This window comes from Coenobita brevimanus, chromosome 57 (assembly GCF_032717465.1).
Source record: "Coenobita brevimanus isolate Jiangsu-jjx chromosome 57, ASM3271746v2, whole genome shotgun sequence".
Lineage (NCBI taxonomy): Eukaryota > Metazoa > Arthropoda > Malacostraca > Decapoda > Coenobitidae > Coenobita > Coenobita brevimanus.
Window position 1 is genome coordinate 28,542,271 of NC_137010.1, and position 18,326 is coordinate 28,560,596.

Here is an 18,326-nt window from a genome sequence, read left to right on the forward strand (position 1 = left end):
TTAAAACTGAAGAAAAAGAAAAGCATGTGGAATAAATAATCAGGATAAAGTACAATGTGTGTGTATGTTGCTGATGGCAAGCCCCTGATATACGGAAGAAATCCACACATTGTTTCCTACCTGAGATTAGGAAGATTGCGGAGGGGGGGGGGTCCCGTCACAAAGGTTTCTGGAAATACTTTACTGATGTAGGCCTACGCGGTGTGGTAATAGCAGCAGCATGTTACTATGCGAAGGGCCAGATTTACACCCACGTTACGGTATTATATTCATGATATATAAGCATAAGTGATTATGCCTCTTTGTTATTCATTTATTTGTTTTACGTTTTAGGATTATTAACTTGATCCCTTGTTGTTTAGGTGATGGTGGTTGTATTGGTGGTGGTGGTGGTGGTGGTGTGGTTGTGTTGTTGGTTGTGGCGATGTGGTTGTGCTGTTGGTTGTGGTGGTGGTGTGGTTGTGTTATTGGTGGTGTGGTTGTATTGGTGGTGGTGGTGGTGGTATGGTTTTGTTGTTGGTTGTGGCGATGTGGTTGTGCTGTTGGTTGTGGTGGTGGTGTGGTTGTTATTGGTGGTGTGGTTGTGTTGTTGGTTGTGGCAGTGGTGTGGTTGTGCTGTTGGTGGTGGCAGTGGTGTGGTTGTGTTGTTGGTTGTGGCAGTGGTGTGGTTGTGTTGTTGGTTGTGGCAGTGGTGTGGTTGTGTTGGTGGTGGTGGTGGTGGTGATAAAATTACCACTGAGTCACCGTAAGCAAACATTGGAGGTCCATTAGCTTGCTTTCCACTCCACTAAAATGGATCTGTGGGATCTGTACTTTTCACACTTCTACCTGCTCTCTCTCTCTCTCTCTCTCTCTCTCTCTCTCTCTCTCTCTGCAGTTTCTCTTTGAGCGAACACTTGCATTTCTGTGAGCGCTGGAGGGTTTGGCAGAAGGCTTGGTTTCACAGTAGTTCGTTTTCCACTCATAAAGTTCCGTGCCTGACCACTCCAGATTTCTAGTTCTAACGTACTTTCACTGCTTGGGCGCTGATTTCAATATTTTCCTCTGCCGTTTGATTTAATGTATGTGGTATCCTGTTCGTACACAATGTTAAACTTTATTGATACTTTTTTAAAATTTATGTTCGTAGAGCCACCATACTGTCACTTACTTTAGCTGATTTTTATTATTTCCTTTTGCTCATTCGTATAAAAAGTGTAGTGTCATGGGTAATATTAACATTTATTAATATTTCTAGTGTTCATTTAAAAAATTGGTTCTTTTTAAAATGACTGACTAATATTCGACTTGTGAATACCATCTTGAGACCAATCATATCTCGTCCCGCTAGGTGACGTCACGAGCGATGTTTAAAGCAGCGTTTACGCCAGCGTTGCATAATATATCGTCTATTTTACTACCCCGGAAGATGTATTATTTTTTAGAAAGCTACCACTAGTTGTTGGCATATTTCCCTACTATCAGGAGTGACCGATTTGCTCGATGTACCGCGTCGATACTATTTGCAGTCCTGTAATAATGTCTGGAGTTACAGCCAAGGTTACATATTGCCAGCTTTAGTCTTGCCGTTCATGGAGATTTATGATGGAAAGTTTGCATTCAATTTCATTCGCTGTTTTTTCCCCCTTCGCTGCTAAGGTATGTAAGATTGTTTTCGTCACTTGTTCTCTCTCTCTCTCTCTCTCTCTCTCTCTCTCTCTCACTCTAACACACACACACACACACACACACACACACACACACACACACACACACACACACACACACACACACACACACACACACACACACACACACAAGGTAAGGTTTGCCAGCTGTAAGATGCTGCGTTCCAGCCAAAATGTTTTGAAAATATGGTGAGGTAAAGTTTATGGATATGTTGGGTTTACGATAGAAGTGTTGTGAGAAATTCAAGATTTGTAAATGCTGAATTTATGATGGAAAGTTTTGACACCGAATTGAGTTTGCATTTATTCGTCTTTTTTTTATTCTTTTTGGTTTATATATATACATACATACATATCTATGTCTATCTATCTATCTGTCTATCTATTTATATATAAGTGGGCGAGACAGCCAACTTTCTCTACTTTCTGATTGGGTGAGGGGGTTGGTGGGGGGTTGGATGTTGAGGATACTTGGGGGGAGGGTATTGGATACCTTGGGAAAAACATTGTATTATAGAGATTACTAGAGGGTGATACGGCAAGTTGTTTTGAACTAGATTCCAATATGCAGCATGAATTCTGGCCTAGAATTGAATTTCTTTGTGTATCGGGTGCATAGCAGATGTTTTGAACCAGATGATTTTTTTTTATCTTAGCTACTGCTGGTTGGTATAAACTTGCATGACAAATGCTTTGAACCAGATATATATATATATATATATATATATATATATATATATATATATATATATATATATATATATATATATATATATATATATATATATATATAATTACTGCCGATGGGTATAAATTATCTTGGTTTACGGTACTCTTATTGGCCTTGGCTATGGCCACCTGGTGGTTGTTCTCTACACTTCTCGATCTTTTGTAGCATCTCCGCTTATTCCCTTTACCCAGAGGCTTTGACATAAGACCTCACCCTGTGTCTCCATAGGTCTGCCAATTGCCACTGAACATTCATGTCCATTGTCGGTACTGAAGCAACATATTTTGAGTTATTTCCATTTATATAGTTAAATATTTCAAATTTTCATGCATTATGTTAACACAAGATATTTTGATATATTGTTTTACAGGGAGGGGCACTAATCCTCCACCAACCCCACTTGACGTAGGGATGCCAACAGCATCTGGTGTTCCCAGGCGGTCACCCATCCAAGTACTAACCAGACCCAACGTTGCTTAACTTCGCTGATCGGACGGGAAGTGGTGTACGCAACGTGGTATGGCCGTTGGCTAACCCACAAGGAGCTGGGGGTAGAACTCGAGACACGTTTATTTGTGTGCCAGGTCGTTTCGCTTGTTTCTTTGGAACGACCTGGCACACAAATAAATGTGTCTCGAGTTCTACCCCCAGCTCCTTGTGGGTTAGCCAACGGCCATACGACGTTGAGTACACCACTTCCCGTCCGATCAGCGAAGTTAAGCAACGTTGGGTCTGGTTAGTACTTGGATGGGTGACCGCCTGGGAACACCAGATGCTGTTGGCATCCCTACGTCAAGTGGGGTTGGTGGAGGATTAGTGCCCCTCCCTGTAAAACAATTAACTCTAAGCCCTTGGCCACCCCGTTTGGGATACATGGCGTCTGACAATGAATGAATGAAAAGATATTTTGAATTAGTTTATGAAAAACGACTGACCCATGTCAGTCCCATGTCAGGGGAATCCCAGGAGGGAGCAAGGAGTCGTGGATTGTATATTGGTTTATACATCCTGTGTATATCAAAGGACATTAATTACGACACAGTGTATATCCCACGCATTGCCCTCCTAATGGACTAAGGCATATGTTTTTAGGGTCTCCATACTTCCAGGGAGTATTTCCAGAAAGGCAATAAAAACAACAACAACAGCAACAATTTTGTGTATGTTAACGACGACAAACTGGCAACTACACAGCAGTTGACAGCACATTGGCTCAGCCGTTCATAGCCATTCTCTCTTTACAGGAAAGTGAAAGTAGTAGTAATATTTGGGGGAGGGGTATCACGTTGACTTACTCCTGCAGTTGAACTTGGGGGTATCATGTCGGAAAAGATTTGAGAGCCACTGGGCTAAGGCATTGCCCTTGTTTAGAGGATTAGTTGAAGTATGTAGCATTAGAAGTATTTGCGACGCAGTGCTCTTCCTGACATCAGCCAGTAGGTCTGGGTCTGGCGTATAGATCTTGTGATGACGCTTGGATGGGCTTATAGATCTTGTGATGACGCTTGGATGGACTGAAACGCTGGACCTTTCGACCTGTAACGTACTCTCAAACCCACTAAACCAACTGATCGCTCCCTGGCGGAGATAGGAATATTACCAACCACCCTTGTAATTTGAGCAAGATTTGAATTGTAGTGTGTGACAGATGGAAGTAATATCGATCACCTTTCGAATGTAATTTTATACTTGATTCTGATATACAGTATGATACCGATACTTGAGTAACATTCTTAGCTACAGTAAAATATTATGAACTTGTTTTCCAATATCCATAAAGATATTTTAAATGAAATTAAAATATTTTGCGTAACGATCTTATGGCAACAAGTTTTACACCTATTTTAATTGTATATTTATTCATACTTGTTCATGTTCAACCGAAGCCTGTTTTTTTTTAATCAGGTTGCTTTTGTTTCGAACCATTATTGTTTTTTTTTTTTTACTGCTTACTTAATATCTCTTTTCATCATTTGCATCATCTTTGCTTTTTTTCTGCTTCTGTCGTGAATCTTAGAATTCTCAGCTTTTAAATGCTTACATAAATTTTATGTGTCTTTAGTTATCTTTTATTTTTGAGTTCTATCTCTTCCATTTGTTGTATTTTCCATTTTCCATTCAGTATTTACATCTCTTTTCTCCTGCATTATCGTCTTGTTAAGCATTTCTTTTCGTTTTTAACTATTTTCATCTTGTCATATCTTGGTTTCATTTTCCTCTCTCTCTCTCTCTCTCTCTCTCTCTCTCTCTCTCTCTCTCTCTCTAGCATTTTTTTCCTCTTCTTTCTTTTTGTTTTAACCTCCCCTTCCTCCTTCAGGAAAAAAAAAAAATCGAAGACAAAGTTTTAATGAAAGCCAGATGAGGTAAGAACGTTGTAAAAGAAAAAGGCAGCCTAGATATTTCCTGCTGCATTGCTAAAAAGGTCACGTATTGAGAGAGAGAGAGAGAGAGAGAGAGAGAGAGAGAATAGTTCTAGATATTTACAAACTTTTTTTAGAATGCCGAAATAGAAATGATAAGATACTGGAATGCTCTTGAAATAATAAAAACAATCTAGATATCTTTCTTAGTCTTCCAAAAGTTTGATTTATTTTTTTCAAATAATTTTTTTGATTTTTTATATCGCAATACCAATTTTTTATTTATTTCTGTTGGTTAATATAGTTCACCTAAGTTTCTGTAAATAATTATTATAAAATATGATTTTTTAGTGTTTAAATGTGCATTCCATCAGCATGAGAGAGAAAGTTCACTGAGGACAAGATGTCAAATATATCCTGTGCCAATAGTATTTCAGACAGATTTACGTTGTGCATCATTCTGTATTCTTAGGCGTTTATCTATTTGTTAATGTTCGTAGGTGTGTTTACTGTGTTTACGTCTCTGTCTTTATCATCATCGTGTGCCACTTTATCTGCCTCTCACTACATATCTACATCTCTGTGTTTCTCTTCATAAATGTCTGTATGTATATTTACCAATCCATCCATCAGTATGGTCAGCCTATCCATTCATCTGTGGCTCGGTCCCTCTATTTATGTCTTTTTATCAAACTTTCCATCCACTCGTCTGTCCATCCATACATCAACTCATCCATTCACCCATCAACTTATCCATCCATCAGTCCACTTATCCCTCCATCACAGCCTTCCTCTCTCCACTCCTGATGTCAATACCCTGGCTGGTGTGAAGGTGGTGCGGGACGTCGTTGGTGTCTCCTGGTGAAAGTCCCTCCACACTCAGATTCGAACCTTTTATTTTTTTTATTATTATTATTATTATTTTTTTTTGTAGGATTGGAACCCCTTCATGTAGAGTTGTACTTGTTTAGGATTAGAAAACTTTTATAGTGTGTGAGCTCGTCCGTGTAGGCTTGGAACCCCTTTATGTAGGATTGGATCAGTTTTTGGAAGAGGATCCTGTTAGAATTGTAACTTTTTGTTTGATATATGTAAGGATTTTATTTCTTCTTATTATTATTATTTTTTTTTATCATCATCATCATCATCACCACCACCATCATCATAATGCTTTCTTATATCTAATCTTCCAGTAAAAACTAAAAATTGTCTCTTCATGTGAGCAAAATCTTCTGGTGATAAGTGTGGAAAACAAAAGACGTCCTGGTGTTCAGGGGGTTAACACACACACACACACACACACACACACACACACACACACACACACACACACACACACACACACACACACACACACACACACACACACACACACACACACACACATCTTGACCTCCGACCTTACAGTTGGCTAAGTAGGAAAAAGAAAGTTCAAGGAAATAATAGAAGCATCACTACCAAATAATGTATATCATAAAATCCCTCGGCTAATACCAGTACACCAGTCCTGTATGAGACAGCCCTTGCCTGTATTCATTATGGACGGTGAGTATTAGCGCCGAAGTGGAGACATGTGGAGGTGTGCAGGAGGACTACTGGGCCTTGGGATAGGCCCTGAAACCTTTGCCCAGAGTCGGAAACACAAAATTATGTATTATTATTATTATTGTTATTATTATTATTATTATTTAGATGTTATCCTTATCTTTGTAGGATCCGATTTCTGGCGATCGATTGTTGTTGGATTGGGAGTGTAGGATTGTATGTTGGCAGTACTGGTTGAGAAAGGAGGATGGAATGTAGGCCTAGGGATTTCTCTCACCTTCAAGTCTTTCTTTTTGTCGTCTCTTTTTTCCTGTATATATAATGTCAGTGTTTCTTGTACTATTACTGTCGTTGTACCATCCCACTGCTTTTATTTGTCTGATTTGTGTACTTTTTTTCTTTCTTTTTCTTTACCTTACCTTTGCTTCAGTCTACTTACCACCTTTAAATGCCACTGTACTTTTTCTTTATGTTACTGTCCTTGTTTATTATGGTGCAGGAGAGGGACGCTGTCATGTGGTAGCGCTGATAACCTGGCGACTCAATTACCTGGCTATACAAACGTCCCTCACCTACCTCCCCATCCCCCGAAAGGAGGATGTGGAGTGTAGATGAGTAATTTAAACCTCCGCTTCACTGGGGTGTCGCATTTCAGGTAGTCTCAGGTCAACAGAATAATTTTATGTTGTTAATATTTTTCTTCCTTTTACTTTTTTTCTTTTTATTTTACATTATTTGGTAGTGATGCTTCTGTCATTTCCTTGAACTTTCTTTTTCCTACTCAGCCTGCTGTAAGGTCGGAGGTCAAGATGTGTGTGTGTGTGTGTGTGTGTGTGTGTGTGTGTGTGTGTGTGTGTGTTTTAACCCTTTGAACACCATGACGTCTTGTTTTTTCCACACCTGTTATCACCAGACGATTTTACTCAGATGAAGACAATTTATTTATTATTATTATTTTTTTTTTTTTTACTGAAAGGTTAGATATAAGAAAAATACAGTATTATAGATTCAGCCTCTTGCTTCCCATGACGCCTTTTGTATTTTGCAGCCGTTTCCTGACCTCTTTTAGCTCAGGGGAGATGTGTAGGAGGGAAGAACTGAATAAATTTACTCCACTAATCCACATATTACAAGAAATTCCAGCTTAGATGTGTAAAATTATCTGGCAGTAGCTAAGTTAAAAAGCCATCAGAGTTAAGGGGTTGTAGTGCCATTATTATTATTAGTAGTAGTAGTAGTGGTATTTATTATTATTATTATTATTATTATTATTAACATCTTGCCCATCTTGAGGCTGGGAAAAGGGCGAGGATTATTGTTATTTGCACCTGTTCTTTTCCATTCACACATTCCTGCCTCCCTCCCCCCGTAACCCCGCCCCTCTTTCCACACAATAAAGAAAGTTAGTGAAAGGCGGGGGGGGAGGGGGGAGAGAAGGAAGGAGAGGAGGGCAAGAGAAGCAAGGGATGAAAGAGAAGGGGAAACGAAGGAATGCGAGAAGGAGAGAGAATTGATATTTGAGGAGAAAAGATAGAGGGAGGAATGGAAGAATAAAAGTAAGGAGTTCGTTTATTATTATTATTATTATTATTATTATTATTTTTACTCTTTTTTACCATCCCTGTCGTTCTGTCACTCTTCTCTTTTCCCTTCCTGCCTCTTCTTCTCTTTACTTCTTCCTACCATCACTCCAACTCTCTCTCTCTCTCTCTCTCTCTCTCTCTCTCTCTCTCTCTCTCTCTCTCTCTCTCTCTCTCTCTCTCTCTCTCTCTGTCTCTCTCTCTCTCTCACAGTGCCTATTTAATCAGATGCAAGGCTTAGGAATGTGGCTGAGCGACTTCTATCCTTCTTTCTCTTGCTTTCTTTTCTCGTCCATATCCGTTTTTCATCCTTCATTGACCTATCTTTATTTGCACACTTTCTTTTTATTTTCTTATATTCATTCATTTTTTTATTCACTCTTTCCTTCCTTCTGTTCTTTATGTTTTTCTCAATTTCTTCTGCGCTTCATATTTCTTTTTTGTATTTATCTATCTTTCTTTATGTTTATCTATCTGCCTGTCTATCTGTATCTATCCGTGTGTCTGTCATTTCTGTCTTCCGTACTTCCTCAGGCTTTTATACTTCCTGGTTTTCTTCGTTTTCCATTTCTTTCTTACTGACCTTCCTTCATTCTTCCTTACCCCATTTTCTTTCAATCCGTCCGTTCTTCCTTTGCTCCTGCCTTCCTTCCTTCCTTCCTTTGTCCTTTCCTTCCTTCCTTCCTTCCTTCCTTCTCTCTTTCCCTCCTTCCTTCCTTCCTTCCAACCTACTCTCTTTCCCTCCTTCCTTCTTTCCTTCCTTTCTTTGCCTGTTCTTCTTTCTTCCCTGCTTCTTTCCTTCCTTCCTTCCTTCTCACCTTCCCTCCTTTTGCTTATTCTTGTATCTTCCCTCGATCCTTCCTTCCTGTTCCTCCTTCCTTTGTATTGTCATTCATCCTGTTTTCCTTGCTTCCTTCCTTCCTTCATTTTTCATTCCTTCATCTTATTATATCTCCCTCCCTCCCTCCACCCTCCCTCCTTCAGACCAGTTGGGGTAGGAACTTTCTCCCATAGTGAAACCTGGAGAGAGAGAGAGAGAGAGAGAGAGAGAGAGAGAGAGAGAGAATGGAAGATGGAGGGAAGAACTAGAGGCAAATGGATGAGGAGACAAAGTAGTGAGAGAGAAAACAGGACGGTAGATTTTTAAAAAAAAAGTGAAAAATAAATTGGGGATAAATTGAGAGGCTGGAGAAAAGATAGATGGAGAGAAAGGGAGAAAGAGATAGAGAGGAGAGCAAATATAGAGAACGTGGACGGAGAGAGATAGAGATAGCGAGAGAGAGAGGGGGGGCGGAGCGAGGGAGGAATGGAGAAGTAAGGAACAAGGGATGGGGAGAAGAATTTTGTAAAGCTAGTACACCATCAAGGAGAGAGAATGAGATAAAAGAAAGTGAGAGAGAGACGCACACACCAAGCCCTCCAAACCAGGTGCCTTGGATGGATGCCAGGAGAAACTACCACCATTACTACCACCATCACAACTACTGCCACCACAACTACCAAGATTACTACCACAACTACCACCATCACAACTACTGCCACCACAACTACCAAGATTACTACCACAACTACCACCATCACAACTACTGCCATCACAACTACCAACATTACTACCACAACTACCATCACAACTGTTGCCACCACAACTACCACCATTACTACCACAAGTACCACCATCACAACTACTACCACCACAACTACCAACATTACTACAACTACCACCATCACAACTACTGCCACCACAACTACCAACATTACTACCACAACTACTGCCACCATTACAGCAACTACTGCCAACACTGCTACCACCATCACAACTACCAACATTACTGCCACAACTACCATCACAACTGTTGCCACCACAACTACCACCATTACTACCACAAGTACCACCATCACAACTACTACCACCACAACTACCAACATTACTACAACTACCACCATCACAACTATTGCCACCACAACTACCACCATTACAGCCACCAACATTACTGCCACAAATACCACCATCACAACTGTTGCCACCACAACTGCCAACATTACTACCACAGCTACCACTATCACAACTACTGCCACCACAACTACCAACATTACTGCCACAGCTACCATCACAACTATTGCCACCACAACTACCACCATTACAGCTACCAACATTACTACCACAAATACCACCATTACAACTGTTGCCACCACAGCTACCAACATTACTACCACAACTACCAACATTACTACCACAGCTACCACCATCACAACTACTGCTACAACTGCCAACATTACTACCACAACTACCACCATCACAGCTACTGCCACCACAACTACCAACATTACTACCACAACTACCACCATCAAAACTGCCACCACAGCTACCAACATTGCTACCACAACTGCCAGCATTACTACCACTACCACCATCACAACTGCTGCCACCACAACTGCTGCCACCACAACTACTGCCACCACAACTACTGCCACCACAAGTACCAATATTGCTATCACAACTACCACCACCACAACTACCAACATTACTACCACAACTGCCATCATCACAACTACTGCCACCACAACTACCAGCATTACTACCACAACTTCCAGCATTACTACCACAACTATTGCCACCACAACCACCAACAGTATTACCACAACTACCAGTATCACAGCTGTTGCCACCACAACCACCAACATTACTACCACAACTACCACCATCACAACTATTGCCACCACAACTACCAACATTACTACCACAACTTCCGAAAGTACTTCTAGCGCTACCAGCATTACTATCGCAACTACGACACCAACATTGCCACTACACACCCCTACTAAACTACCGTCGCCACCACAACTATCACTACTATTTCCCACAACTATCACCATCACCACCATAGTTGCCAACATGATAATTTGTTCAAGAGCAACAGAAAACAGTATGGATGGGATTATAAGTGGAGGAAAATGTGTGGTGAAATTGTGTGAGAGAGAGAGAGAGAGAGAGAGAGAGAGAGAGAATTTGTAGTTGCATAGATACACAGGCTACACTGATCCGGACTTTTTTTGTGGTCCTGCTTATATAGATAGATAGATAAATAGATACTGTATATTAAAAAAAAAAAAAAAACTTAGCTTCTCATTATATATTATTGAGAACAGGATGGCAAAGCAAGGAGAGAAAGTGAGTGGCTGAGACTAAGACGATGTAGCTGCCTGTGTAATGACATTGTGTGGGGGAGGCGTGGTGGAGCGAGAAATAGCTTGATATGGCGAGTGGCCTTGAGAAAACGATATATGGACGTTTAGGATGCAACAGAATGAACCGTGTGTGCCTTTATACGTCTTCTTTATTTCATTCTTGCTGTTACCAGTGGATTGCATTAACTTCAGGGGAGCGCCATTGTAGTGAACAGTTTAGTGAAAGGCTGAACTAATCCCTTCAGTTTGCTGAGTATCCCTTAAGTCTAATGAAACGGTCTTGGGATATCCAGTGAAGTAAATGAGAATCCTCGTCATGATGAGGTTAAGCATTGGGTAAATTTGAGTGAGTTCAGTTTCCATACAGTAGGTTTGTATCGGGTAAGACATATTGTGGTGTTCGGAGACCGAGGAGTAAGGAAATCTGTTGATCGGAGGGTAGATGAGCGTGTGCATTGAAACGAGAGACTGGATAGGAATAAATCGTTAAGGAGGAGGTATTAAGAAGCCTCCAGACCCACGAGATAAATACCCATAGTGAGTGAGTGTGGTAAAGCCGGGTATAGGTGTTGAGGAAGCTAAAGAATTAAGGATAACGGAATTAAAGGTGTTAAATTTGCAAAAAGATGCACCTGACAACTGCACCTCTTATGATCCAGGCGGCCTAACTCAAGCGTACAGGTTTTTGTGGCACGAGTTGTGGAAGGTTAGCCTGTGGGATAGAACCTGGAAAGTAAAGGATATGAAGGGGAAGGAAATGCATGTATATGTAGTTCCAGAAGTATTCAGGTGATACCTCCTCGTACTGGTTTGCATTTCATTTTAGTATTAATACTAGTAGTAGTACTGATAATAATAATAGTAGTAGTTGTAGTGATATTGTATTTTTTCGGGTACAAGGTGATATATATATATATATATATATATATATATATATATATATATATATATATATATATATATATATATATATATATATATATATATATATATATATATATATATATATATATATAATCAGTAATAGTGGTACTAGTAGTGGTGGTGGTGGTGGTTGTAGTAATAGTAGCTGTTGTTTTTGTTGTAGTAATATAAGAAGTAGCAGCAGTAACAGTGTTGTAATATACTAACGAGTATATTGTTGTATTGTTTATGTCGTTACGCTATCAGTTTGTGTCGGGTGACTGAGTGAGCTGGCCAGGACATAAGGTTACACGCATAGGCCACTGCAGGGACAGGCACGAACATCAAAGAGAGCACGAGCTTGAGTGAGTGGGGGGAGGAGGAGTCGAAATAGGTAATACTTTGCGTTACAGTCCCAGAATATTAACCTTTTCACTCCAATGACGTGTTACTTTGGATTATTTCTGCCTCCTGATCATTGTTTTCAGCTTCAGAATAACGTACTGAAGGCCATACGACACCTAACCGCTAACTCCGTCTCGGAACGTCTCTGCTGATTAAACCCGTGTGGAGCTAGCAAGTATTATGGTCTGAGTGAAGGAGTAAGTCATACGCACATACTTTTTTATGCAACAGTGTAACATCTGCTGATCTAATGGCAGGGAACTCGGTCGGACACGGCCATGCGTTACATACTGCGGTTCGTATCCAGAAAATAACTGGAGATTATTTGTATAACATAAAAATGTTGCCAGAGGTGTAGACTGGTCTCCTACGACAATCTCAGTAACCCCAACTATCTCAGTAGTCCCTGCAGCTCGAGTACGTCTCTTGTTACAATCTTAGCACCAGACCATTCAGATCAACTTCGGTAAGACATGCCCAGGTTGCACTAAAATGTTGTAAGTGTAGGGCAGCCTACCCTTAGGCTCCTACCCCAGGAAAGGGATGATATACCGGTATAGGATTAGCGATTACCTTAATTATTTTGACAACAGTTTGATTCCTACTTGGACTGTCTGTAGTTACGTAGTTGATACCTGTATGCAGACTAATGTATCCTCATAATTAACACAGTATGAGTACCTGGTTGTGTGTGTGTGTTTCTAATTCATCAAACGGGTATGTAGGGTAGACGGATGGTAGGAGTGGGGGAGACGTAGAGGTCATTCCTCCAACACATGACCCCACCTGACCCCTGCCTAAAGGTCAGCCACCGTACAGCCCAGATCTAGAAGCTCAGGCCGGGGTCAGGAGGGTCACACTAGGTCACACTGGACAATGAACTTAAGTAAAGCCATTTCGGTACCATATGAATGTGTGTGTATATTTACAACTGCATATATCAGTCTATCTGTCTATTTATCTGTCTGTCTATCTATCTATCTGTCTATTTATCTGTCTGTCTATCTATCTATCTATCTATTTATCTGTCTGTCTATCTATATCTATATCTTTCTATCTATCTATCTATATATCTATATCTATCTATATATCTATATATCTATATCTATCTATCTATCTATCTATATACCTGTATATATGTATAAGTATGTAATATAGATGTATGCATGTATTTATCATTGGGTCCTATATTGTTCCATCATGAATATAGGAGCACAGGACTAGCTACGTGTTGCATAAACTGAAGGCAGGTATAACCTTTGGCTGGTGCCCGAGTGTCATTATATGATGAACTGTATATCCCAACCTGCTCAGAGATATAAACCCTTCATGGCCGACATGCGGCTGTAGCGCCTGAAGCCACAGCACCACAAACCTATAATTATATGATTGACTATTTGATTACGACCCAGCTTTGTAAATGGTTTCCTGTGTTACAGGAAACCATTTGCATTGTTTCTAAAAGTAGAATCACCTGAAGGTAGCAATACATCAAAGCGGTGTATAGGTTATATGTATCTTACGCCGGTATGTCTGTCTGTCTATCTGTCAATATATAGCCCATATTATACACACACACACACACACACACACACACACACACACACACACACACACACACACAGGTCAGAGAGTGGTGTGACATTTTAATTATTCTGCCTGTCTGCTCCTCTTGCTATCACCTACTTAATCTTTACACACTTCCTTTACTCTCTCTCTCTCTCTCTCTCTCTCTCTCTCTCTCTCTCTCTCTCTCTCTCTCTCTCTCTCTCTCTCTCTCTCTCTCTCTCTCTCTCTCTCTCAACAAATAAATCAGTACACAGACTACTTAGTGAAACAGGACACACATCCGTTCACATCATTAGAGTTTTGAGCTCTGTTGCATGTGTTAAATAGCCCACACTAAACATAGCTTCATCTTATTAAGTCACTCTTGGCACTCCTGTGGGGTAAAGCCATTCTGTCGAGTACCAGGCTTAGTATATGGGGATGCAAGCCTTGTCATGTAGTGGACATCTTGACACCTACGTTCACACTCTGACTTCCTTGACTTCACTGCCTTGCTTCCTCATGCTTTCATTTACAATATATACCATTATTGTTAATTTTCTCCGTCTCCTCCCGCCTTGCGACTTATACATACCCGTTTCTTCCTGCCAATTATGTCCATTATCTCCGTGTGACTTTTCCATCCCAACACAGTCATTACTATAACTACAATTATTGTCACTGGCATCATTATCATCTCTGTCACCATAAAACTGATCCCTACTTTTTCTTTTGCAGGTAAGAGATTTGGTGAGGATTGGAAATGCTGCCTCTAGATCGGTGAGTAGGGGTTGGTGAGGGGAGGATGAGGGGTTAAGACGGAGAGGGATGGAGAGGAAGGGAAAAAGTTGCATAAGTCTTTTACATCTCATTAATTAGCCATAATAATTGAAAGTTGGATAATTAGTTTACATATTTACTTATTAGTTATCTCACGTACACTCGGGCTAGATGGGTGGTCTGGGAACGGTGTGGTCTTGAGTTCAGTCCCGTTGCAGGGAATTACAGGGAACTTGTTTATTTTGTGATTTCAGTTCGATATCGACATGTTCACTGCTCAACCAGAACCACGTTTCCCTTATGCAGACAGTAATACCATGGCTTGTATTGTCGGTTAAGGAAGCTCCCAAACTCCTCTTCCGTAGCGATTTATTTTTGGATATGGCTAGGTAATATCCTTTTGTACGTTATTTATGCAGAGTATGGCGATATTGGAAGGATTTGTGCAACAGAGAAGAGGACAGTAAGGTGCAAGAAAGTAAAATCGCCTAGGAGAAGGTGTTAGGGAGCATCCTCAACCGATTGTGACATCGATAGAGTATCACAGTGGAAGTGGTGCAGATCAGTGCCCTGGTGCCAGGTGACGTGTGGAGGCTGCAGGGAATCAGTCTTTTGGTGTGTCATAGGCGGATCACAAGACTCGACAATGGGCTCCTGAGCGTGTGTCCAGAGAGAGAGAGAGAGAATTTGATGTTCTTTAGGCTGTATAAAACTGCCCATACTCAGAGTTCACGTCGAGGTGAGCCGGGGGCCGCAACAGCAAGAACAACGCTAACAAAAGCAGGATGTCGGAGTTCACCCAGGGAAAGAATGAGGGAGGGACGGGGAAGGGAGGGAACGGGTCGGGGGCAGGCAAACGCGATCATGAACTTGGAGGAATGAGGAAGAGGAGGAGGAAAAGAGGGGGTGAGGGAGGGGGTGGGAAAGGCAGGGGAGGGCAGGTGAAAGGGGGGAGGGGGCTAAGCATTAACATATAAGAGCATTGTCCAGGGGTCATTGGTATTGGGGGGAGGGGGGGAGGGAGACGTGTCAGGGAAGTGGAAGAGCAACTTAAGGTAATTTGGTATTCGGTCATCGTTTATAATTATCATGTAAAGAGCATTGTACATCAGAGCTGGACTCCTACATACCAGTATTTACCAAGCTACACCAATAGAACAGTCAACCAAGGAGATATTACAGAGGATTTTTTGTGTGTGTGGTTCTAGCTATTAATATTAAACACAGATACTAGTATGTTTATGAAGAGTTATTATCGGCATGGATCAAAACTAGTCATGCACTAATGTTGGAGAGTAACTGTAGTAACAAACAGGAACTTGATATTTGAGTAATTATTATTTGAATAATGATGTTGACATCGATACACATTTTTTACAGTATATGAGTATTTAACTATAAATCATTATTTACGTAATATTAGCCGTATATCAGTATGTGTTACTTGCATTTTATAGTATTTGATTTTAATTAATTCAATTTTTTGCTAATAGTCTTCATAATATTGTACAAAACGTGGATTTTGAGTTGTGAACATACAGTATTTAGGTAAGTATCTTTAATATGTATGCTGCAGGTGTTGCGTCCATACATACAGTAATGATTTTTTTTTTTTTTTTTTTTTTTTTTTTTTTTGTCCGACTCTGGGCATAGGCTTCACAGCCTGCCATCAAGGCCCAGCAGTCCTCCTACATACCATACACCTCTACATGTCACCACTTCGGCGCTAACACCCACCGTCCGTATTGAATACATGCTAGGGCTGTCTCATACAGGACTGGTGTATTGGTATTAGCGGGGGTATTTTTACGACATGTCGGCAGGTCTTCTGGTAGATCAGTAAAGCCTGATTTAATGAAATTCAAATCCTTAAACTGTTCCCTGCCCCAGCCGGGATTTGAACCTGGGTCCGTTAGGACCGCACGCCACCTCTCTACCGGTTGAGCCACCGTCTTAGTTTGATATATACAAGTGTTAGTTAAAAGTTGACGTTTTCTGTTAAAATCGACAAATTAATTTTGATTGACAATTAATTTTGGCGATGTTTTAATGACGAATTATTTTTCCATAATGACTTTTCCGTTTTTAGTTAATGTACATGAAGCAGGCAGACAGCCGAACGTGTGTGTGTGTGTGTGTGTGTGTGTGTGTGTGTGTGTGTGTGTGTGTGTGTGTGTGTGTGTAAAATTCTTCACATAATAATTATGAACGAATATCCAGCCAACGTAACGATGGCGGGAGGAATTTAGAAGAGGAGGAAGATGAAAAATAATGGAGGAGTAGAAGGATGTGTGCGTCAGGGTATATGACGGGAGGGGCAAGGCAAGGAAAGAATGCTAAATGAGGGGAAGGGGAGGGGAGCGGAGATGTATGGGAGGGGGGAAGAGGTGGAGAATGATGGAGGAGGAAGAGGGAAGGAGATGATGGGGTGGAATGGAGAAGGGGGGAGGGGGAATCAGGGTATGGAAGGCGGGGATGGGAGAGGTGAAGGGGAAGGAGGTGGGTGGGTGTCTCAGTGCCCTTAGAGATATTTCCTGGTCCTGTTGCCGCCATTGTTCTCTCTCTCTCTCTCTCTCTCTCTCTCTCTCTCTCTCTCTCTCTCTCTCATTAACCATTACTGTTGCACACGGGATATTGCAAGATGATACTTTGCCTGACGTACCGCCCTTCTCCTACTGGCTCATTATCGCCAGTCTGGTAGGTTCAGACCCCAGTGTTTCCTCCCTTACCAGCTTTTCATCAGTTCTCCCAAACGCCACATATTCCTGCTGCTTGAAGTTGACGGGGCAAATAACACTATAACAGCTACATCAGGACTCATAACAGCTAAATCAAAATTGGAATAACACCTGAATTAGAACTAGTGCAACACAGATTAGCTGAACATTATCTTGCCCTGGCAGTACATTGCGATTATATATATTATATATACCAGTACACACACACACACACACACACACACACACACACACACACACACACACACACACACACACACAAAAATATATATATATATATATATATATATATATATATATATATATATATATATATATATATATATATTAAGATGAGAGTGACCAGTCTCACTCATCCCTGAGTGGCATTACGTGAGCAGTAAACCCCAACCACTTCTTGGATATAAACCTTCACTGGCTCAATCCGATTGGAGCGCCGTAAATACCCACTAAACCACCAGGCGCAATAATTTGGTTATATGGTTACCACCCACTGTACTAAATGGTTTCTTGGTGTACAGGAAACCATTTGCCTTGTCACTCAGTGTAGAGCCACCCATGGGCAGAGGCAAGAGGAAAGAATGAAAGAAAGACAGAAGAGGGAGTGTAAAGTCACCCGTAGGCAGAAGAAAGAGGAAAGAATGAAGGAAGGAATGTCAGAAGGAGGAGGATGGAAGAGAGGAAAAGGCAGACACCCAAAGCAGCACTACATCGAGTGAGTGGATGGTGAGCGCCCCCACCTTCCACATTACATATATATATATATATATATATATATATATATATATATATATATATATATATATATATATATATATATATATATATATGTATATATATGTATACACACACACACACACACACACACACACACACACACACAC

At 40.8% G+C, this 18,326-nt stretch overlaps 1 protein-coding gene and 2 non-coding genes across 3 annotated transcripts in view; 2 read left to right on the top strand and 1 right to left on the bottom strand.

Moving 5' to 3' along the window:
- The window catches only part of LOC145401949 (uncharacterized), a 111,483-nt gene that overhangs the window by 31,736 nt on the left and 61,421 nt on the right, over positions 1-18,326 (top strand). The window lies entirely within an intron of this gene.
- LOC145402489 (5S ribosomal RNA) lies at positions 2,810-2,928 on the bottom strand. The gene has a single exon (XR_013897784.1). It is a non-coding gene; the product is annotated as a 5S ribosomal RNA (ribosomal RNA).
- On the top strand, positions 3,063-3,181 carry LOC145402511 (5S ribosomal RNA). The gene has a single exon (XR_013897805.1). It is a non-coding gene; the product is annotated as a 5S ribosomal RNA (ribosomal RNA).